Source organism: Suncus etruscus, chromosome 7, assembly GCF_024139225.1.
Source record: "Suncus etruscus isolate mSunEtr1 chromosome 7, mSunEtr1.pri.cur, whole genome shotgun sequence".
In the NCBI taxonomy this organism is placed as follows: Eukaryota; Metazoa; Chordata; class Mammalia; order Eulipotyphla; family Soricidae; genus Suncus; species Suncus etruscus.
This window is the reverse complement of record NC_064854.1, coordinates 35,216,028-35,240,957: the sequence shown is the minus strand read 5'-3', so window position 1 is coordinate 35,240,957 and position 24,930 is coordinate 35,216,028. Positions and strand designations below refer to the sequence as shown.

Sequence of the window (24,930 nt, the reverse complement as noted above, 5' to 3'; positions counted from 1 at the left end):
AAGGAAGGAAGGAAGGAAGGAAGGAAGGAAGGAAGGAAGGAAGGAAGGAAGGAAGGAAGGGGAAGGAAGGAAATATACTAAATTCAAAGTGGAAGAAATGAGGCCCTGAGGCCAGAGCTATAGTACAGCAGGTGGGGCATTTGCCTTAAATGTGGCCAACCCATAGGGGCCAGAGTGATAACACAGCACTCACGTCACCAACCCAGGACAGACCTGTGTTCAATCCCTGGCATCTCATATGGTCCTCCAAGCCTGACAGGAGTAACCCCTGAGCGCCACCAGGTATGGCCCAAAACAAACAAACAAAAAAAAAAATGTGGCTAACCCAGGGTTTAATCCCTGAGAGTATTCAGAGGCCCTGGGATCAAGCAAATTACATATGCTCAGCAGCCACCTCGAGGTGCTGGGGCATGAAGTTCTGGGGATCAAATTTAGGGCTTAGTAGGTGTCCTCAGACTATGGTCCCTGGGCTACATGCAGCCCACCAAGGACTTTTATCCAGTCCACTGAGTGTTTTTGCCGCTGCTGCCTGTCCTGCTTAACTCTCAACTTGTCCCAGGCCCTCAGCACTCATGTGTAGAATGTGTGTCTCACTCTTCGACTCCCTTCCTTCTCTCTATCTCTTGACTCCTCTTAACAGTCTCTGGCAGGAATCCTCAAACTATGGCTCGAAAGCCACTACTGATCATAGTTTCTTTTTAAAACTTTAGTCCAGCCCTCCAATGATCTGAAGGACAGTGAACAGGCCCCCCTGTTTAAAAAGCTTGAGGACCCCTGACTTCAAGCATGGAAGTCAAATGTGTGGCCACTGTTAAATCGCATTTTCAACTGCTTTACTCAAGTTGGGGAAGCTACTGGGTGTGGACCAGTAAGCTAAAACCACTAAGTTCAAACCTGGAAACCATCTCAGGTGGTACTTAGGAGCTACTCCTAGTTTTGTGCTCAGAGTTGCTCCTGGTGGTGCTCAGTGAACCAGACAGTGTGCGTATTAGACCTGGCAGGCCCACATGCAATGTCTGTACTCTGGCTTTTGCAGCTCCTACTCTTACCTCCCTTGTTTTCTTTCTCTCAGGAACTCTCTCTAGAGCCTTCTAATATTGAACATCTGAAAACCACAGTTTTGTACACTTTATTTCTCCCTTTTTATCTTTGTTTTGTTTTGGGCCACACCTGGTTATGCACTCAGATATTACTCCTGATAGTGTACAGGGGGTCACATGAGATGCTGATGATTGATGTCAGGTGAGTCACGTATAAGACAAGCTCTACTGTACTATCACTTCAAACCCAATTTTTTTTGTTTGTTTTTTTGGGCCACACCCATTTGATGCTCAGGGGTTTCTCCTGGCTAAGCGCTCAGAAATTGCCCCTGGCTTGGGGGGGACCATATGGGATGCTGGGGGATCGAACCGCTGTCCTTTCTTGGCTAGCACTTGCAAGGTAGACACCTTACCTCTAGCGCCACCTCGCTGGCCCCTCCAAACCCAATTTTGTGTAATTTTTTAGTTAAGGAAGGATTGTAAATCCAATTCCTGTTGTTGCATCATGGCTGGAATCAGAAGCACTTGATTTTTGTGTGTCCTGTAAAATGATATTAGTCATGGCCAACATCCAGTTATAAGACAAACAAGTCTATAATTAGAGTCAAATGCTCATCAATTATCTACTGCTATCTGCGACGTTTTGCATTATGTGCTGACACCGAAGCTCTTCTCCATTCAAAACTCTCTTTCTTTCTTTCTTTCTTTCTTTCTTTCTTTCTTTCTTTCTTTCTTTCTTTCTTTCTTTCTTTCTTTCTTTCTTTCTTTCTTTCTTTCTTTCTTTCTTTCTTTCTTTCTTTCTTTCTTTCTTTCTTTCTTTCTTTCCTTTCTTTCTTTCTTTTTCTTTCTTTCTCTCTTTCTTTCTTCCTTCCTTCCTTCCTTTCTTTTTTCTCTTTTTCTTTCTTTCTGTCTTCTTTTCTTTCTTTCTCTCTTCCTCTCTCTTTCTTTCCTTCTTTCTTTTCTTTTCTTATTTTTGGACCACATCCAGCAAGCTCTCAGATGTTGCTCTTGGCTCTGCAATCAAAAATCACTCCTGGCAGTCTCAGGGGACCATATGAGATGCTGGGGATCAAATCTGCTGGCCACATGCAAGGCAAACACCCCGTCCACTCTCTCTGTCCCCGAGTGCTTACTTCTGGCTCTACTCAGGGTTCACTCCTGGTGGTTTTGGAAGAACCATATCTGAAGCCTGAATCAAACTGTCATTGGTTTAAACCATGTATACTCTCTGTTTTTGTTTGTTTGTTTGTTTTTGTTTTGCTTTGGATCACACCAGAAGTGCTCAGAACTGACAACTGGTCTCATGTTCAGGAATCACTCCTGGCAGGCTTGCAAAACTATACAGGATACTGGAGATTGAAACTGGGTCAACTATATGCAAGGCAAATGCCCTACCCAAAGGACTATCACTCTAGCTCCTGTACTTTCTCTCTGATGCCCCTTTTAAGGTTCTTTTTAAAGGTCATTTTCTTCATTTGGGGGAATCCCACACTCCTAACTTAAAAAAATGGAAGCCTATGGAAATTTGGAAGTAGGAAAGGACAATGAATAGCCAGGGAAATAGTCAGAGCAGTGAAATGCTGGTCTGCAGATGTGAGACCTCGAGTCCAAGCCTAGTCAACACCAGCCCACATGCTTGAATACATTCTTGGTGGCACTGAATTTTGTGAAATTGTTTACCACAACCAAGTGTATGACTCATGTCACAGCAGTAATAAGGAGAAGGGGGTTTGAGTGATGCCAGAAAATCATCGAAGTTCCCCCACTATTAATATTTTGTTACATATGCTTTCTTATTGTATAATCTGATATGCACACCAATATATAAATACATAAGACATAGGTGATGTCGGGGATAGGACAGAACACAGAGCTTCCTTTTGGTATGTGCACTACCATCAACCCTAATCACTATTGGTTTTTGTGTTTTTGTTTGTTTATTTGTTGGGCCACACCAGTAGTACTCAGGGGTTTACTCCTGGCTCTGCACTCAGAAATCACTCCTGGTGGGCTCAGGGGACTATATGGAATGCTGGGAATCGAACTTGGGTTCGTCCTAGATTGGCCGCCTGCAAGGCAAATGCTCTACCACTGTGCAATCTCTCTGGCCCCTTAATTTGGATTTTTAAAAATTGTGATAGTGGGGCCAGGCGGTGGCGCTAAAGGTAAGGTGCCTGCCTTGCCTGCGCTAGCCTTGGACGGACTGCGGTTCGAACCCCCCGGTGTCCCATATGGTCCCCCAAGCCAGGAGCAACTTCTGAGCACATAGCCAGGAGTAACCCCTGAGCGTTACCGGGTGTGGCCCCCCCCAAAAAAAAAAAAACCAAAAAAAAAAATTGTGATAGTATTGGTACCTTTGATGACAACTTGGAAAAGAGAAATGCCCCATGATTTCAGTTTATATTCATTCTTTGATTTTGAAGGCTTAGCAAAATTTTAGTGCTAAATAAATCTCTTTTTAAAAAACCAATCTATCTGAAACTTGCTCAATGACTCAAGTATCCTTGTTATAGAACCTAGAAGTAGAAAAGATCAATATTTCAGTTATCCTTGGTGAGAAAAAGACAACGTGTCAGGTGAGTTCTGATCTGTTGTCGTTTTGCTTTAATTATAAAATGAATTAAAAACATGTGGACCAACTTTTCCCGAAGCACTATTTCTATGTTGCCTTTTTAGAAAGTCAACGCTTTTTGTCTATTCAGCAGCTGAACACATTGTATTTCCCCCAAGTGAAAAGGAATAGAAAACTGCTTATTGTTTTAGATGCTAGCACATGCAAAAGACAAATAAATGCATTTCTCCTGTCGAAAAACATCACTTTACTTCCTGAAATTTCAAAACTACCATCTGTTAGTCAGCCCTGTTTTTCCACCAGATGGCAATAACCCATAATGGGTGAGCAGGATGAAAGGAATGTATACAGGGCGTGATCTTTAATAGAGCTATGAACATGCAATGTTGTAATGCAGAAAAAATGATGAGTCCCCAGGAAAAGAAGATAAATAGTGGGTTGCTAAATTCGACACACCAGCAGCTAAAAACCACCATCATGCAAGGGGCTCAGATTATTTATTTTTAAGTTATTAATGAAAAATTTAAGTGCTTTTTTTTTTTTCAAAGTGCAGGCAGAGTCTGAGGAGAAGACAGTCAAAAGGGCTTTTATGTTTTGTTTTGGTATTTGGGCCACAACTGGTGATGCTCAGGGCTCTGCACTTAGGGCTCAGGGATTGAACCCTGTTCACTCACATGCAAGGCAAGCAACCTGCTGTACTATTCTTCCAGCCCCCACAAAGAACTTTGTATGCTGGAAGCCTGAATCCATTCTTAGGACCCAGCACTGTATGATTCCCTGAAAAAACAGGTCAGGAGTATCCCAGGAGCACTACCTGGTGTGGTCCCCAAATCAAAAGACAAAAGACAAAAAAAATAAAGGTCACACCATTTGTTACATGTTTTATTTAGTTTTCAGAATCACTTTTAAAGAACAGCTCATAGAAAAGAGAAGTTGGGCCCGGAGAGATAGCACAGCGGCGTTTGCCTTGCAAGCAGCCGATCCAGGATCAAAGGTGGTTGGTTCGAATCCCGGTGTCCCATATGGTCCCCCGTGCCTGCCAGGAGCTATTTCTGAGCAGACAGCCAGGAGTAACCCCTGAGCACCGCCGGGTGTGGCCCAAAAACAAAAACAAAAAAACAAAAAAAAAAGAAGAAGAAAAGAGAAGTTGTTGAGATTCAAGTAGAATTCATCAAATTTAGCAGCAAAAAAGGCATTGTATGTCCTAAACAGAAGCCACAAATTCAGAGAATATTTTAAGGAAAGAGGAGGAAGGAAGCTTCAGGGACTGCTACTGTGGGGCTACTTCTGCTCAGGAGGTCCCGATAGGCAGGACTGTGCCACGCCCCCACTCTTCTTTCACCATCTCACAGCACACAAGCCCATACTACCCTAATTCATGATGAAGAGTCTACACTGCCAAAATCTAGACCCAAATTACTGGAAAATTCAATTACTTAACAGTTTTAATGCAAAAGTACCTCCCACAACACACACACACACACACACACACACACACACACACACACACACACACACACACATACACACATACTCTGAGTAGCCATCATTTTCTCATTCTCTGGATTTCTTTTTTTGTTTTGTTTTGTTTTGTTTTTGGGTCACACCCGGCAGCTTTCAGGGATTACTCCTGACTCTACGCTCAGAAATCGCTCCTGGCAGGCTCAGGGGACCATATGGGATGCCGGGATTCGAACCACCAACCACAGCTAGGCAAACGTCTTACCTGCATGCTATCTCTCCAGGCCTCTTTTTTTTTTTTTTTTTTTTAAATACTACTAGATAATCCTGATTGAAGCCTTGTTTTTTGGGTGTGTGTGCATATAGAGTGGGTTTAGAGACCAAACCCAGCTATTATCAAGGATTACTCTTGCTTTTCTGCTCAGAGGTCACTCCTCATAGTGGAAGGGAACATAGGTGATGCCAGGGATAGAATAGAGCCTCTACTCCACAGTATCTCTGGATTCCATGTTCTCATTAAGACCAACCAATAACCATTAATTATTATCATACTAGTTTTTTGTTTGTTTGGTTGGTTGGTTGGTTTTGGGTCACATCCGGTAGCACTCAGGGGTTACTCCTGGCTCTATGCTCAGAAATCACTCCTGGCAGGCTCGGGGGACCATATGGGATGCCAGGATTTGAACCATGTCCTTCTGATTGCAAGGCTAATCCCCTACCTCCATGCTATCTCTCCGGCCCCTGTTTGTTTTCTTTTGGGGGCCACGAACTGTCATTCATTGCTCAGGGTTACTCCAGCTTTACCCTTAGAAATCACTCCTGTCAGGCTTGGGAGCCCATATGGGATGCTGGCATTGAATATGTTGGCCATGCTCAAGGCAAGTTCCCTACTTGTATTATCATTCTAGCCTCTACCATACCGGTTTTTTTTTTTTTTTGGGGCCACACCCTGTGACGCTCAGGGGTTACTCCTTGCTATGCGCTCAGAAGTTGCTCCTGGCTTCTTGGGGGACCATATGGGACGCTGGGGGATCGAACCACGGTCCGTCCTAGGCTAGCGCAGGCAAGGCAGGCACCTTACCTCCAGCGCCACCGCCCGGCCCCCATACCGGTTTTTTAATTTTATTTTCTTTGAAAACTGACAATAAGGTCATGTAACTAAATTTCAAAAAGTTCTAGCTTGGGGCTAAAGCAGGGGTCTCAAACTCGTGGCCCTCCGTACAACATTTTGTGGCCCACGGCCTGCCTTCAAATATCGCTGTATTCGCGATTATTCGCTTACCGAATAATCGCAATAAAAATCGCATTAGTAAGAAAAAAATCACATTAAACATTCGCATACCCCGAGCAGTTCTGTTCGGGGTATTCAAATGTTTAATGCGATTTTTTGCGATTTTTTCTTACTAATGTGATTTTTTATTGCGAATATTTGGTAAGTGAATAATAGCGAATACTTTGCGCCTAGCGCAGACGTCTTTTCCGCTGCTCCTGCCCGCTGTCCCTTGCATTATCAGAGGCCTAAGAGAGAGAAGTTTAGTACAGAATTAGATTTTGTCATACCTTCATTATGACTTCATCAAAGCCTGCAGTGAAGAGAAAGATTGATGACGAGCACAGACAATTTCAGGAAAAGTGGGAGATGCAGTATTTCTTTGTTGAACACAGGGGCATCCCCACATGTCTTATTTGCCCAGAGGAAGTTGCAGTGCACAAGGAATACAACTTGAAATGCCATTATTCAACTAAACATGCTGAGGAATGTGCAAAATATCAAGGAAGTGAGAAAGCCAAGTGGGTTGCCAATCTTAAAGCATGTCTAATGAGGCAACAAGATTTCTTCAAAAAAGCAACCAAAGGGAATGTTGCATCAGTCGAAGCTAGTTACATGGTTAGTGAGATGATTGCTAAGGCAGGAAAACCATTCACAGAAAGAGAGTTTGTTAAAAAATGCATGTTACAGGCTGCAAGTATTATCTGTCCAGAAAAGAAAGGTCAGTTTAGCAAAATCAGCCTTTCTGTCAACACTGTGGCAGAGCGCATTTCTGACATTTATCATCAACTGTGTGAGAAAGCCAAATGTTTTGATGCATACTCAGTTGCTCTTGACCTGAGCACAGATATAACAGACACTGTGCAGCTCACAATTTATGTCCGTGATGTTGATTACAATTTTGAATTGACAGAGGAGCTGCTCACAATAATTCCAGTGCATGGCCAGACCACCACTAATGAGATATTTTGGCATCTGTGTGATGCCATTGAGAATGCAGGTTTGCCATGGAAGAGATTTGTTGAAATCATAACTGATGGAGTGCCATCGATGACAGGGAGGAAAAATGGACTGGTGGCACTTGTTCAAAAAAAACTTGAAAAGGAGGGTATAGAGAAGGCCATTGCTCTTCACTGCATTATCCATCAGCAGGCTCTTTGCAGTAAATGCGTGCCATGTGACAATGTGATGTCTGTTGTGAAATGCATCAACCAAATCAGATCCAGGGGCTTAAAGCACAGGAGGTTCCGTGCTTTTTTAGAGGAAATGGAATCAGAATATGGAGATGTGCTCTATTTCACTGAGGTACATTGGCTCAACAGGGGAAATGTCCTGAAAAGATTTTTTGAGTTGAGAAAAGAAGTGAAAGCCTTCATGGAGAAGGATGGGAATGTGCAATGTATCTTTGCTGTTAACTTTGCTGGGTATTTGTGAATCCAAGAACAGTCCCCAGAACGAGAAATTACTTCCCATCCCCTTGTCCCCTTTCGGGGGAAGACCTTGGTAATATTTATCCGCAGCAAATAATAATCCACACAGACAAGAACAATAGGGTTTAAAAGATCGGGCAAGGAGAGCCAGAGAATCCTCCTGCAGCCAGCAGCTTTTCACAGAATGCCCCTCACTCCTCTCCCTCAAGCTATTTATTCCCAACTCCACAGCGCCCCACCTGGAAGGGTTAGGTGGGGCAAAAGTCACAGAACAATCCTAAGGAAACACTTTTATATACAATTCCAAGAATCATCTTATGGAAACTTTTTTGTATGCTACAGGAATGCTGTTTCTGAGTTGAGTGATCACAAATGGTTCATGGACTTAGCTTTTCTTGTTGACATCACACATAAGCTGAATGTACTAAACAAGATGCTACAAGACCCGGGGCAGCTTATCAGTGCTGCCTATGACAACATGAGAGCATTCTCCACAAAACCTGTGTTATGGAAATCCCAGCTCTCTCAGACAAACCTTTGCCATTTCCCAGCATGCAAGGAACTTGTGGATGCAGGCATGCCATTCAGTGGTGAGAAATATGTTGATGCTGTTTTAAAGCTAGAGAAGGAATTTTTTTGTGTGTGGTTTTTGGGTCACACCCGGCAGTGCTCAGGGGTTATTCCTGGCTCCAGGCTCAGAAATTGCTCCTGGCAGGCACGGGGGACCATATAGGACACCGGGATTTGAACTGATGACCTTCTGCATGAAAGGCAAACGCTTACCTCCATGCTATCTCTCCGGCCCCTAGAGAAGGAATTTGATCACAGATTTGCAGACTTCAAAAAGCACAGAGCCACTTTCCAAACTTTTGTGGACCCCTTTTCCTTTGATGTGCAAGATGCCCCTCCTCTGCTTCAAATGGAGCTCATTGACCTGCAATGCAACTCTGATCTCAAAGCCAAGTTCAGGAAGATTAGTGGAAAATCAGACATGCCTGGGAAATTTTTGAGAGAATTATCCCCCAGCTTCCCTGAGCTTTCCCGAATGTTCAAGCATACCATGTGCCTTTTTGGGAGCAAATATTTGTGTGAAAAGTTATTCTCCACATTGAATTTCAATAAGTCAAAGTACAGGTCTAGACTTAATGATGATCATCTTCAAGCCATACTGAGGATCTCAACTGCTTCCTCTCTAAAGCCCAATGTGGTTCAGATTTGTGAGAAGAAGCGCTGTCAAGTCTCTGGCAGCAAGGAATAGGCAAAAGATGCCATGTTCAGAAGAACTGTTCATGATCTTCTCTCAATGTTCTATTCATGTTCAGAAGAAATAAGTAAAACTGTTAATAATGATGTTTGAGGACTTTTTTTTTTGTAAAATCCCTTATGCAGGGGCCGGGCGGTGGCGCTGGAGGTAAGGTGCCTGCCTTGCCTGCGCTAGCCTAGGACGGACCGCGGTTCGATCCCCCGGCGTCCCATATGGTCCCCCAAGAAGCCAGGAGCAACTTCTGAGTGCATAGCCAGGAGTAACCCCTGAGCGTCACAGGGTGTGGCCCAAAAACCAAAAAAAAAAAAATCCCTTATGCAGCCCTGCCTCACCCCGACTTTGCCTCCTGTGGCCCCCAGGTAAATTGAGTTTGAGACCCCTGGGCTAAAGAGTTAGTACAGAAGGTAAAGCACTTGCCTTGAAAGTGGTCAGCCCTAGTTTGAAACCCTGGCCCCCTGTACACTATCAAGAGTGTTCTCTAAGTAAGCCCTGAGCATAACTGGGTATAGACCTACACCTCAGACACACACACACAGTTCTAGTTTACATAGTAAACACTAGAATCTTAGGGCCGGAGACTATATAGGGGTTACAATGCATGAAAGCACAAACCTCACTCTAGTCTGAGCCCCAACACCACATGGTGCCCTGAGTACCACTTGAGAGACCCATCCCCCAATTAAAGATTTGTAATTTACACAGAGGTCAAAGTCAACGTGAAAGACTCTAAACAAAATTGTGTATTAGGGTATATTCAGCAAAACTTCTAAGGCACTTGCAAGGAACTTTTCCCTTCTGTTTGAAAAAAAAGGTAATAACCCATTTAAAATAGGTGAAGGTCATGCGTAAACCAGAAGACCCAAATGATGGTGATGGGAGAGGAGTCCAGGGGTCTGCTTTTTCCTTTAGAGTATTTCTAGCTGCTTGAAATATTTTTTATCACTCCCCCCCCACTTTCTTTATTGCTTGGTAAGGACCAAGGGTTGCACAAATGTTGGCTGCGTTGCCTACACATCAGCCTGCAGTTTTGCCTAGATGAGCTCACCTAGTTCCCGTATGATTGTGGTCTCACTGCCGTGCTCACAAACATGCTCCGCAGAGATGTCCTTCTGGCCATGGTGTATCTCTCTTTAGTTATGGTGCTCACAAGGGGCTGTATACCTTTGTGGTTCTCACATCATAGCCACTGGAAAGACCTCGCAGCAGGCATGACAGACAGCAAAGATGGCAGGTTCATGCTTGTCACAAGTGAGACGTCTGAGATTTCAACTCAGGACCACATACCTGCAAAGTGAGTTCTCTATGGCCCGAGGCTATTCATCACTCCAGGAACAATTTGTGTGTGTGTGTGTGTGTGTGTGTGTGTGTGTGTGTGTGTGTGTGTGTGATGTTTGGAACTTAGGGCTATCTACATGCAGGCAAGTGTTCTAGCATTGAGTAAACACACTCAGTGGAACTCAGGACTTACTCCTGGAAGGAGTTGGGAGGACCCTATTAAGTACCAGGGATTGAACCAGAAACAGCAGTCTGCAAGATGAGTGCCCTCCCCATAATACTATTTCTCTAGTTCATAAATAGACAGTATTTTTAAAGGCAACTACAATAAAAGATGTTAAGCTCTTCTCCTTTTTTTTTTTTTTGGCAGGGATAGAGACTACTTTTCAAGGAAGCAACAATAAAAAATGTCAAGCTCTTGGTCTTTTTCAGCTTCAGTGGTGCAAGGCTACTGCTAGACATTCTATGAGCTGTGCCCTTATGGCCTCCCAGCAGTGCTTGGAAAATCTTTTTATTTTTAAAATTTTTACATTTTTGTCTTGTTCTACAAATTCAAAGTGAGCTCTATTAAAATATTGGAAGTTCAAAAACATAAAAGAGAGAGTTAACAGTTTGAAGACATGGGAATAATTTAGAGTATTTTCTGCCATCATTTTTTCCTAAGATAATTTTCTCCATCTTTTTTAAGAATCTGTTTTCTTCATGGGTGTTTTCCTCTGTGATTAGAAACACACAGTAACATAATTTTTTAATGACTTAACAATGTTTTGCTAAGGAGTAGCCATACTTTGCTTAACCTATTATTAAATGTTTATTCAGTTTCTCCTCTTTAGTATTACAAATAGCCATGTCAAAAACATGTTAGTAGATACAAACCTTTTCTTTTTTAGAGTGAAGGTCCTTGATCGGCTACAGAGGGATAGAGAGATGGTTCATACTTTGCATACAGGGGGACCAGGCTCCGTTCTACATGGTGTGAGTCCCCAGAGCAGGGCACAAAGTGATTGCTGGGTGTGTCCTGGCTCAAAGGCAGAAAGTATGTTAATGTGTCCAGTGTTTAAAGTTTTACTTTTGCTTGCCATCACTGACACTTTTCTTCCAATTGAGCTACATGGGTTTACTCTGCCCTAGGGAAGTGCAGGAAGCAAATAGCATTCTGAGTATCAGAATAAACACTTCTTAGAGGGTCTTTTATTTAGTTATTCTTCTATTTATTTGGGGTTTTGGGCCATGCCTGGCAGTGTTCAGGGGTTATTTCTGACTCTCCTCTTAGGTACTACTTCTTGTGGGGTTCTGGAGACCATAGGGATGCCAGGGATTGAACCCTAGTCAAACCCCATCTGATTGCATTAACGGCAAGTATCCTATCTGCTGCCCAATCTCTCATTAGAGTTAAAGTTTGCTCATCTTTGATAATTAGTAAGATGGAGCCTTTCCATGCTGTTTTTTATTAAACAGTTGGATTCCCTCTTCTATGAGTGGTTCTTCATGTTCTTCTCTTGAGGAACTTCCTCTCTTTGTGGCCTCCACTTAGACTAACACGAGTTGCTGCTAGGCCTTTCTTTAAGATACCCCACAATGCACTGCAATATGACACCCAGAAGAAGAAAGATAAAGCAATGTACTTCTCTGGGTAGCACAAATCAGAGCTCACTTTACCCTGGAGAAGAGCTCAGTTCGTATACATAACCCACTATTCATTTTACGACCTTTGATTAAGTGTAGACTACTTTTATAAACATGTTATTAGTATATTAGCTCATACCAGGCATGAGGTCTTTGTCTGTGTCATGGGGAATTGAGGTGGCTCCACAAATGTTGCCATTCCAGCATTATCTTTCAAGATGTTTTATTTGGTTTTGTTTTGGGGCCACACCAAGCTATGTTCAGTGGTCATTCCTGGCTCTGCACTCAGGAATTACTCCTGGCAGGCTCAGGGGACATATTGGGATACCAGGAATCAAACTCAGGTCAGCTGTATGTGAGGCAAACATCCTATCCACTGTGCTATAACTTTCTCAAGATGGTTTATTGAGAGGGTCAAAGAGATAATGCAGGGGCTCCTGTCTTGTACATAGTGACCTAGGTTTGATTCCTATCATCTCATATTGCCTCCTCAAATTCTGGCAAAAGTAATCCTTAAGCACAGAGCCTGGAGTAAACCCTGAGCAAAACTGGGAGTTACATTTTTTTTTAAATTTAAATGAGATGTGATTTAACTTAACACAGTGCCATCTTTTCATCTGTATTTGCTGAAAGTTTGGAACTTTTGTGTATTATTTTTTTTTTACAAATTCAATTGAATGTAAGTACATAAAATACATGAAGGGAACAGTTAATACAATAGCTTTGAGGTCCTGTAGATGAATGAACTGTTCTCTTTCAAATTGATGACTTCAGCTACTGGCTCAAATGACAGGGGCCTCCTAGGTGTAACAGTAAAGTGGAGAAGGATAACTCTGGCACTTATGCTGATAGTGAGTCTAACTGCCTTTGTTCCACTTGGCCAATTAAGGTACTTCCCTAAATTTATCTAACTGAGAATGGAGATAATTACACATCTTATCCATGGGACATTTTATCCTATGTCTTCAAGAGACATTTTTAAAGATTGTTATAAAATAAAACTATGTTGAGGTTAAACGGAAGAGCATTGAGTTGTATTAAACTCTAGCAAATATTTTTTTTCAAATAGAATACCCAAAAGGAGTCCTTTGTTGAAAATCTTGAGGTCATGAAGAGAGTCAAGGGACATTAAAAATGAACAGGACTAGTGCCAAAGAGATAGTACAGTGGGTACGGCACTTGTCTTTCACATGGCTGACTTTGACTTGATCCCTGGGGTCCCTTATGATTTTCTGTGCTAGGCAGGAGAGATTCCTGAGTACATAGCCAAGAGTAATTCCTGAGCATCACTAGGTATGGCCTAAACATTAAAAAAAACACCAGGGTTTTAGAATAATACAAATTGATTATCAGATTTGATCTAGGAAGGAAAGGTATCATAACTAGTATTTTTTTTTTTTTTTGGTTTTTCGGGCCACACCCATTTGATGCTCAGGGATTACTCCTGGCTAAGTGATCAGAAATTGCCCCTGGCTTGGGGGGACCATATGGGACGCCGGGCGGTCCTTTTCTTGGCTAGTGCTTGCAAGGCAGACACCTTACCTCTAGCGCCACCTCGCCGGCCCCCATAACTAGTATTATCAATACTTCTAATGACTGTTAGAGCCACAATATAGGCATTTATATTATTGAATTTCCTCAAAGAAATCTTGCTAGTCCTGTATTCTTCCCTCCTTTCAGTAGAAAGAAGCACTATCAACTAAATAATTTAATTTTGTTTCCTTAAGAACTATCTCTAGAACCAAAGTGGGTAAAGTCCAGTGGGTAAGACCTTGCATGTGGCCAATACAGTTTTGATCCCAGAAATCCCATATGGTCCCCACATCCCTGAGTACAAAGCCAGGAGTAATCTTCCTACCCCCTACCCCCAAGCACCCCAGGTTGTGACCCAAAAACAAAACGAATTTTAAAATGTGTTCACAATTAAAGGGGGTTATGTTAAGTAGATTCAAACATGAATATAAAGTTTTATGACACAGCATGTAAATTAAAACTTAAGCTATTACCTGCTTAAAAGTTTAGGCAGTAAGCATCAAAGAGCAGATATTAAACAAACCGGAAGGCCTTTCTTTGGATTTACACTTGCAACACAATATCATTCTCTATCAGCTGGTGTAACACTGCAAATACACTAGAGAGAACGAAGGTCACTGAAATGAGGTGGAACCAGTTTGACAGAAAGTATGCAATCTGGTTTCAACAGACTGATTAATATGAGAAGAAATACACGTGGTAGCCATTGAGGAAGTAGCCATTTCTGAAATCTGTGATTCAATAGAAGACACACTTCTTTTTAGCTGATCATTAGATGTGAAAGTGCAATCCACAGAGATACTATGGATTACAATAAGGAAATCACTACAAGAGAAAAATTTTTATTCCAAACTGTGAAAATAGACAGCAAATTGGGGTTTTGATGTGATATGATGAGAAGTAATAATGTAAATACTCTGCAATAGTAAGAGCTCAAACGGGTCCTTAGAGCAGCTGTTTCCAAGTTGCCCATTCAGATAGACAGCAAACAAACTGTCAAATTCAGGGAAGTCCTTCTCCCCAATTTCTCTAATATATGTTTGTTTACATATGCCAAATTCTCTCCTTTTTACTTTAGGACTTACAGTCGCTTCCACCCACCCACACCCACACCCACACACCCACACACACACGAAATAGGAAGAGCTAACCAAATGAAGGAACAACAATGAACTTTTCAAAGTAACTTTCTTTGTTGTTGTTGTTGTTTTGTTTGTTTTTGGGTCACACCTGGCAGCGCTCAGGGGTTACTTCTGGCTCTATGCTCAGAAATCGACCCGGCAGGCTTGGGGGATCATATGGGATGCCGGCATTCGAACCACTGTCCTTCTGCATGCAAGGCAAATGCCCTACCGCTGTGCTATTTCTCCAGCCCCTCAAGTAGCTTTTTCAAAGTAGTTATATGACATTTTTATTCCTTTTTGTTAAAATAAATCTTTTGAGTTTTGCTTACTAAATTCGATAGTTCAGATCCATCAGATATATCATTCTGATTTCCCAGATTTAATAGTCCACGCAAAAAGCAACTGTGGATTTGAATTCTGTAGCCCTGATGATTTCGGATCTCATGATATTAGACCAGGAAAAGAAGTCTAAAATAATCTGTCTTGTTATTCATTTTAATATCTTCTCTTGATAATATTTTTCTTTTTTTTTAATTTTTGATGCTTTATTTTATTATAGTTTCAGCCAGGTAACAGCATTAGCATACTTAGTTCTGTCTAAAACCACCACCGCATGATAAAAAACTGTAGCCCCCAAACTGATTCCAGATGTATCCTGTTTTTCAGCTTGTCTTCACACCTATTAGCACAAATCCACAATCCATGGAACTTAGTGACACAGACCTTAAAAAGAACAGCTCCAAAGACAAGCTGTCTTTGCATCAGATACTCAAAATTCAGGATGGTGACCTATAAGAAAAAACATTACGAAATTATAATACAGTCGATACAATACATGTCTACTGGAAATGTGATGCTAATATCAAACTCAAGGTTGAAGGCTTAGCCCAGAAACAATTTTATAGGAAAAGTGAGTGGCAGCTACAAGTACTGGTGACCTGTGCTGTCAAAGACTCTCCAGTTTGCTCTAGCATGCTGTTGGAGATCCCATGGCCACTATTAGCCACAGACCTTGGGAACATGCTACGATAATATTTTTCTATCCAGAAGAGAGAACATACCTTCACAAATTCTTCCCTCAAGTTTCCCCAGGACAATAGCTAATTCTGGGCATGAGAAAACCACCTCCAGTAGATCATGGTATTGCTCTGTCATGCATATATTTTATTAACTTTCAAACAAAACTAGTGAGGCAAAAAAAAAAAAAACTGCACACAACAAAAACTCTGTAACATCTTTTCACTGACCTTGCGCTCAAAGATAAAGTGAAAATTAGGTTGTGAGCAACCTAAAAGCCTCACCCCACCATAATAACAACAACAACAACAACACCAGAAAAGAAACAAAAGGATTCGTATTAGCAGAGAACAAAACTTTGTTTCTAAAAATCAAAAGTGGCCCTGCCAGGAATATTTCATAAAGTTAACACTTTGCTTTTGTGGAAGTTGCCATAGATGACAGGGCACCTACATTGGATGGGTGGTGGAAGAATGGTTATGCAGGGCTATGCGAGGTCATTGGCATTTTTCTGACTCACAGAGCATGCCCTGCTGAGTCACACCCTACTTCCTGGGGCACCCGGGTGTTCCAACATACTAATCGAGGATTTAGTTTTGGTTGCCATGACAGCTCCCTAAATGCTGCCATGATAAGAGCAACAAATGTAGTATAGGCTTCCCCGAATGTTGGATTCTTCCCCTTCTAAATTTTAGTAATTTTATTCATCCTATTTTGTTTGTGGAGTCATTTCCAGAATTTAGGGGAACCATAAAGTGCTGGGGATCAAATCTGGGCCTCATTTTCTTAGCCCACTGACTACTTCTCTGACCTTTTAATAATTTGGGTCAGAGAATAGTTTGTAAAAGTAAAAAAATGGGGCCTTAGATATAGCATGGAGGTAGGGCATTTGCCTTGCATACAGAAGGATGGTGGTTCGAATACTGGCAACCCATATGATCTCACGAGCCTGCCAGGAGTGATTTCTGAGTGTAGAGCCAGGAGTAACACCTGAGTGTTGCCGGGTGTGGCCCAAAAAAAACCCCCAAAAAACAAAAATTAAAAATTGGTAAATTTGGTGGCCAGGGTGATAGCATGGAGGTAAGGTGTTTGCCTTGCATGCAGAAGGTCGGTGGTTCGAAGCCCGGCATCCCATATGGTCCCCCGAGCCTGCCAGGAGTGATTTCTGAGTGTAGAGCCAGTATGGGATGCCGGGATTCGAACCACCAACCTCTGCATGCAAGGCAAACACCTTACCTCCATGCTATCTCTCCGGCCCCAGCCAGGAGTGATTTCTGAGCATAGAGCCAGGAGTAACCCCTGAGCATTGCTGGGTGTGACCCCCCCAAAAAAAAAACAACTAAAAAAATTGGTAAAATTGGTAAAGTTCTTCTATTTCTATGTTTTTGTTTATTTGGGGGCCACACCAAATAATCTTGGGAGGATTATTTCTGGTGTGGTTGTAGAGAGAAGGTATCTCTCACAACGGTGCTCAAGGGACCATGTTTCAGGGATCACAAATAAACTAGGAATGAGCCCTAAGCACAGCTGGGTGCGGCTCCAAAGCAAAACAGAACAAAATAATTCCTGGAGAAATGTTTATTCCTAGTCAGCCTGGATTAACTGTATGTTCATGTGGACAGGAGTTTAGCATTAAAATTAGCACACACCCTTGGATGTCTTATTAATTTTTTATTTTTATATAGTTATCCAGAAATTATAAAATTATTCATAATTAGGTTTCAGGTATATAATGTTTCACCATCTCCTTCACCAGTATCCACTTCCTCCACCATTGTGGTTCTCCCATCTACCTTCTGTTATTCTGCTCTACAAGAGGTGCTTTAAATTTTTTTTTCTTTGACACCGTGGTTTTCAGTACTATTGCTGATAGAGTTTCATATGTAACTTGTAACCACCCACTATTCAGTATCACCTCCTCCTGGTTCAATGCATTTCTCCACAATAGGGCAATTCCCACCTTCCCTCCCCCCAACCATCCCCCCAAGTGGCTTGTATTTTACTGAAGACCAATTCTTATGTTCTTTGGTTCCACTGTCTTTGGGTATTCATTATTCCACCATTATATTTCTTTTTATCCTGCATATGAGACAGATCATTCAGAGTTGGTCTCTCTCCCTCTAAAACTTCACTTAGCATGATACTTTCCAGGTACTTTGTGTAGCAACAAATTGCATGACTTTATCTCTTTTTATGGCCAAGTAATTTTCTTTTCTCTTCTTTTTTATATTTTGGGCTACACCTGGCAGTGCTCCGGTTAGTCCTGGCTCTGCATTCAGAAATCACTCTTGGCAGGCTCAGGGGACCATATGGGATGTGGGGATCAAACCTGGGTGGGCCCTACCCACTGTGCTATGGCTCTAACCCCCGGTGGAGTTATTTCCTTTTGTGTATATGTATCTATTGTTTCTTCATCCAGTCATTTACTCTTGGACACTTGGGTTATTTCTAGTGCTGCAGGGGTGCAAATGTCTTTTCTCCATTTCATTTTTGGGCCCTTAATGAGATGTATCTATACCCTTGGTGTATATTCTAAGAAGTGAAGTTGCTGGAGTTCAAATGGAAGCTCAATTCCTAGATTTTTTTTTATGAAAACCCATATTATTTTCCAGAAAGGCTGAAATAATTGACATTCCACCTGCAGTGAATGAGAGTCCCTTTCTCTTCATATCCATATCAGCACTGGTTGCTCTCACTCTTCCGATGTGTGCCAATCTCTGTATAGATTTTACAGTTCTTTTATTTCACAGCTCATGTAGATATGCATATTTCTGTGGGCCTGGTTGCTAAGATGCTTTATGTTTGGTCTTATTGGTCTCCAATAATCTGAGTCACCTTCCTCCTATTCTTTTCCCTGTTGGTCCATGAGTTTATGCTCATCAGTCTTGCCATTCCTTCACACCATTGCATGCCTGACAGTGACCTATATTTATAGATTACTTGCCCTACCCTTAGCGGTTTCAGTTTTCTGATTGGTTATATCTCATGTAAGTGACATTTAACATGACCACCTAGATCACCTTGATTATCTGTCCTCACACCCCCTTCTAGTGAAGGACTTTGGTGGTGTTATTTTTCATGCCCTTTGAACCTATAACTCTAAAGAGGCTTCTGCAAAAACACCAGATTTTTAAAAATCCTATTTAATTACTATTATTATTATTATTATTTTGGTTTTGGGGCCACACCCAGTGATACTCAGGGGTTATTCCTGGCTATGCACTCAGAAATCGCTCCTGGCTTGGGAGACCATATGGGACACTGGGGGGGGGTCCAAACCAAGGTCTGTCCTAGGTTAGCACATGCAAGGCAAATGCCCTACCACCTGTGCCACCTCTGTGGCCCCTTAATTATTATTATGTTTATTCCTCCCATCCACTCCCCTTCATTGTTGCTGATGCTTTGTTTTGATGAACTTTTTTTTTTCCGTGTGTGTGTGTGTGTGTGTGTGTGTGTGTGTGTGTGTGTGTGTGTGTGTGTGTATTTTGATGTTTTGATGTGGGGATCCACACTGTCATTCTTAGCTCTTGGTGCTCACTGGGCTTGCACACTGCACTGTGCTTTCTCTACGGTTGCAGTGCTGTCACACAGGCTCACAGGAGTCACACTTTGTTTTGGGACATAGACTGGAAGGGCTGCTTGACAGGAATTGCTGAAGTACTCACTGGGGGCTATGTTTCCTGGCGATGGTGCTCCCACACTTTTTCAGTATCTGTGTTCATCAGGGGTCACACTGGTTTAGAAATTGCTTCAGTGCTCGGTTTGATTTTTGCATTTGTTAAGAAAGAGAAAAATCATCTTTTAATTGCTTTCTGATAAAAAATAACAAGTAATAATATGGTTCTTTTGTAAAAGTGAAATGAAAGGGATGGAGTGAAAGCACGGAGGCAAGGCATTTGCCTTTCATGCAGCCGACCTGGGACTGACCCTGGGTTCCATCCCTGGCATCCCCTATGACCCCTGGAGCCAGCCAGGAGTGATTTCTAAGTACAAAGCCAGGAGTAACCCCTGAGCACCAGTGAGTGTGGCCTGAATTTCCCCTCAAAAAAATAAGTGAAATTGGAACTTTGATCTAAAACAAATAGAAAAACTCTTGGAGGAGAGTTTGTGACCATCTCTGGCAATGCTCAGGAGCTACTCCTAGCAACGCTTGAGGAACTATGTGGGGGATAAAACTGGGGTCAGCCACATGCAAGGCAAATGCCTTAAATTCTGTGTAATCTCTCTGTCTTAATGAAAATTCTTAAAGAATAGGGAAACATCTATTTTGAAAGCGTCCCTGCTTAGAACAATGAATCAAATGTATCAATCAAGGTCCTATCAAAAAAAGCTCCACTTCAGTGAATTTAGGAAACAGATTGAAAATGGGAATATTCACTTAGCTGTATATAGGGTTAAGGGAACAATTACGGGCGGGGTGAGGAGAGTTGTACAGTCAGAGGCCATTGGGCTTAAGGTGATGAGGAAAAACCAATACTACTATAGAATATGAGAGAGCAGGAAGCACAAATGAGGAAGGTGAGCAGGGAGTTCAGGAAGGAAAAAATGGTCCCAGTATTCCTCTCCTTCCAACCTTTCTTTTCTGTAAGAGTCTCTCAGTCAAACACCATAGGGCCAGGGAGCCTGAATTTGATGCAGTAACAGAAAATTAGATCCATGGCACAGAGTAAAAAGAGAATAAAGCTGTGGATTGTGACTGGAAAAATGGAGAAAAAGCAGCAGGTGACTGAACTCCTCAAACTAAAATAGAAAGAATTTAGTTAGTTTGGTTTTTTGGGGGTGTACCTTGAAGCACTCAGGGGTCACTCTTGGCAGTTCTTGGGGAACCATATGGCATACACAGGCTGGAACCTGGGCCAGCTGCATGTCAGGCAAGCACCCTAACCCCCAGTACTTTCTCCTTGAATCCTAATATTTTAAACATAATTCTGATTACACAAACACAAATGTGTTTTTTAAATGTGGAATAGAAAAAATTACCCAGAATGATTCCTCAACCCATATTTATTATATGTGTTAACTTATTTATATAATATTATATACTACATATATTTGTGCCAGGAATCAATCTTAAGATGTCACATGTGAGGGATATGTTTTATGGAAGAATTTTATCCCTGGCCAAAAGAAGTATAATTTTATCTCCTTCCTGTATAAATATATAAATCTTTATCTTTCAACTCCTTTATAACACAGTATTCTGTGAGTTGAAAAAAACTCCACAAAACTTCAACATTATTTACTGCCAGTCCACCTACCAAATGTTAGGTTTGGGTGCCTTTCACTTAATTTTCCCATCTACCCTGATACCCCAATCATAAGGATTTTAGCAATATGATTGCTTGAATGTGTTTTCTACAGTGTCATATTATATAGAATTAGTCTTACAACTTTACTTAAAGCAGGATACTTATTAGAAAAACCAGTAGAATATAGATTAGGAGACATATATTGCTTTGCTCCTAAAGTTAGAGAAGTAGCTTTTAAAAATTTGACTTTGGGGAGGGGAGGAAGGATATTTGGGACATTGGTGGTAGGAATGTTGCACTGGTGATGGGGGGTGTCATCTTATATGACTGAAACCCAACCACAATCATGTTTGTAACCAAGGTGTTTAAATAAAAAATATTAAAAAATAAAAATAAATATATAAATAAAAATTGACTTTATTATGATTTTTTTCTATGGGGATTGTTCCTAAGTTGTGTTCTGGAGGCCTGAGGATCCTACTAGAATTTCTCGACCATATCCGTTAGTGGTTCAATGCAAGGATCAGATGATGCGGTGCTGTTCAGACCCTGTGGTGCTGGGGATCACCCAGGACACGCCAGTGGTGCTCAGCTACCATCAGGGAACCAAGTGATGCCATGGATAGATCCTGGATTAGCTCAATGTAAGGCAAGTTCCTGGCTTGGGGGGACCATATGGGACACCGGGGATAGAACTGAGGTCTGTCCTGGGACAGTCGTGTAGCAGTCTACTGCTGCACTGATTCTCTGGCCCCCATTAAATATTTTTATTTATTTTGTGGACATGCAAATCATTGTCATATTTCAAAGATCAAAGAGTTTAAATAGGAAACAGATAAGAGTATTTTCTATGTTTTCCACTACCAAGTTGATATCCCTGTATTTTGCATTAATTTAATGCTTAAAAACATCCAATGTATTATTCTCTGACATTTCCCTGCTCTTACTGAACAAAAATAAAATCTCAGCACATTTTCATTATCAAGACATTTTTATTATTTTTATTGTTATTGTTGAAGTGTTCAAATGTATAGATACACCATCATTTAATTAGCATCCTGATGATGAGTATTTAAATTCCTCTCAATTCAATATTTTAATAAAAAAACTTTTAAAACCAGTTTTCATATGGAGAAGTAAATCTATGGAAGAAATTCTGAACAAAGAAATTCCTAGAAGTGACATTAGAGGGTCAGAGTACTTATATGCATTTGTAATTTTGAAAATTACTGCCAAATTCTTGTTTCTCTACAGCCCAGCCAAAGCAGTGATGCCAGCTATAATCTTATGTCCTGTTTCACTCAGCAAAATACAGTGAAAACTGGGTTACTTATTAAAAAAAATAGAGAGAAAGCAGGTCACCTTTATTCAGCCAAGCTAAGTCCATTTTCATGCAGAAATACATTCAACTGTGTATCTACTGCACACCAGGTGATATTAGGCATATTTGGGCACAAATCTAACTTAATTCTTTGCCTCTACTGTCGAGCTTACATTTGAAATTTACATTTTGGAACTCGATGCTCCTCATAAGAAGTCAGTTAAATGTCAATATCCTGGAAATGATCTGTTGAGATCCTGAGCCCGGGCGCCAGACATATGCTACCGTTGTTATTTAAAAACTAACTAGGGCCGGGAAGGTGGCGCTAGAGGTAAGGTGTCTGCCTTGCAAGCGCTAGCATAGGACGGACCGCGGTTCGATCCCCCGGCGTCCCATATGGTCCCCCCAAGCCAGGGGCGATTTCTGAGCACATAGCCAGGAGTAACCCCTGAGCGTCAAACGGGTGTGGCCCAAAAACCAAAAAAAAAAAAAAAACCAAAAAACCAAAAAAAACCTAAAAACTAACTAGAGGCAATGTTGCAACTGATTTCATGGTTTTCCATCAGGTCCTTCCATACAAAACACTTGGGTGAGAGCTCTTTTTTTTTTTTTTAAATCTGATTCCATCTTCTGTTGGTAGTGATCAGCATACTGTGGGCATTGTGGTATCATCTGAGATTAAGTTGTGAAATAGGAAGTGGAATTACAGGCAGATCTGCAAGTATATGCAAAAGCCTCAGTTCTCTATCTTGCTGAAACTAAAGATACCCAATTCAGGTTTGGGGAGTAGAGAGGATAAAGCTATCAGCGCATTGCCATTAGGATAGTTTGCTGTCCATCTTTCTTTTGATTCTATAAAGAGGGCACACGTGATTCTAAGGACGATAGTTTCAGAGGCATGCAGCAATATCCTCCATGCTGAACAAAGGTATGGGAAAAGAAACAAGTTAGACTCCACACAGACAAGACGCCATCCACCACATGGAAAAGGTATTGGCTAGTGCAATCATAGAGATGGTTTGGTCTCACATGCATTCTAAGTCTCTTGCCTAGCTAAAAGAAGACGATCTTAAAACTTTAGCCTCTGTTGGGTTTAATTTTATTTATAATATGGTGACAAGTTACAGCTGTTAGTCTTGTCAATACCCAGAGGGTTCTTCACAGTCTTGAATATTCAGTTGGGAGTTCAGCTCAGAAGTCTGATGCGGGAGCTTCCAGTAAGAGGGGAAGCCCAGGAAAAGTCAATTCCAAAGAGAGGTTCTATTTAGTGTGATGTCATGGCTCTCTTCTGCTTATATTAAAAATGTTGTGGTTGAGCATTTGCCTTGCATGTGTGAAATACTGGGTTTGATCCCCTGAATTGCAACAACAACAACAACAAAACCTTAAACAAAACCATCTTATCACTGTAATAGGTGAATAATTAACCGTAACCAGTGATTGGTTACCAAATGAGTCAGTTTCTTCTCATTTTTTGGGAGGGGAGCACACCCAGTGATGCTCAGTCAGGGGTTACTCCAGGTTATGCGCTCAGAAATCTCTCCTGGCTTGGGGGACCATATGGGGCGCCGGGTGATTGAATCCCGGTCTGTCCTAGGCTAGCACAGGCAAGGCAGACACACCTAACCCCTTGCGCCACCGCTCCAGCCCGTTTCTTATTTTTTGGCGGTGCCAGGGATAAAACCCAGGGCCTCACTCATGCAAGGCTCAATTGCTCTGCTACATTCCCTGCCCTGCATGGGTGGTTTCTTAAGTTCTAATACTCATCTGTTTCGTTTTTTTTTTTTTTTCTTTCTCACATGCTTTACTTTTGGAACAAAGAGTCTTTGATTACAGCAACACATCCTTTATTCATTTGGGGTGGGGGCACACAGCACTGCTGAGAGCTTCTGAACTACGCTCAGGGATCACTCTTAGTAGGCTCTGGAGACCAAATGAGGTGACAGGGATTGAACCTGGGTTGGCCATATGCATGCAACGCTCTACGCGCTGTACTCTTTCTGCGGTCCAGCAACACATTCCTTCATTATCGATGTCGGAGAAAGATGAGCTGCCAAGGACAGAAGCCAAGCTTTCTTTCTAGGTTTCCAGTCTAGAATTCTTTCAGCCACATGCTCACCAGGGAAAATCTTTAATGCTTCCGATCTCTGGGTTCTGTGCTGTCATACTGCAAACTCTGCAAACGGGGATGACTGGGCAATGCCACCCAGGGGGGCTGACATAACATCAGGGCGCGGTGGACCCCTGGAAAGGGTGGCCTTGCTGCTCTGGAGTCACCTGCCAGTGCGGTTTGGCTAGCCCCACTGCGGAGTCTGTATTGCACAGCTGGTCTGCCCAGCACACTGGGTGCACTGTGCTGCAATATAGATTCTCGGGGATCAGTTAATGGTCTGTTTCTTTTTCTTTTTTCTTTTAGGGCCACACCCTTGATGCTCAGGGTTTACTCCTGGCTCTGCGCTTAGAATCGCTTCTAGCTTGAGCCCACCACCCCGCGCGCTTCCTTCCCCTAAGCTTCATTCCTGCCACTCTCAAGCTCAACCACTTTTCTTGCGACCTGCCCTGGTTTATCCCTAAGAAGTTATTATTATTATTATTATTATTATTATTATTATTATTAATTATTATTATTGTTATCCTTTCCCTCCCGATTCACCCAGCAGCCCATCCCGGGGGGTGCCTCCAGCTCCCCTCATCCTAGACCGCCTTTCCCTGGACTTCATCTGGGGGATCCGCAGGGGCCGATTTTGC

The 24,930-nt window shown here is 42.0% G+C and overlaps 1 non-coding gene across 1 annotated transcript; it reads right to left on the bottom strand.

Moving 5' to 3' along the window:
- Positions 1 to 15,492: 15,492 nt before the first annotated feature.
- Positions 15,493 to 15,621, bottom strand: LOC126014640 (small nucleolar RNA SNORA44). Its single transcript, XR_007497647.1, has one exon. It is a non-coding gene; the product is annotated as a small nucleolar RNA SNORA44 (small nucleolar RNA).
- Positions 15,622 to 24,930: the final 9,309 nt, after the last annotated feature.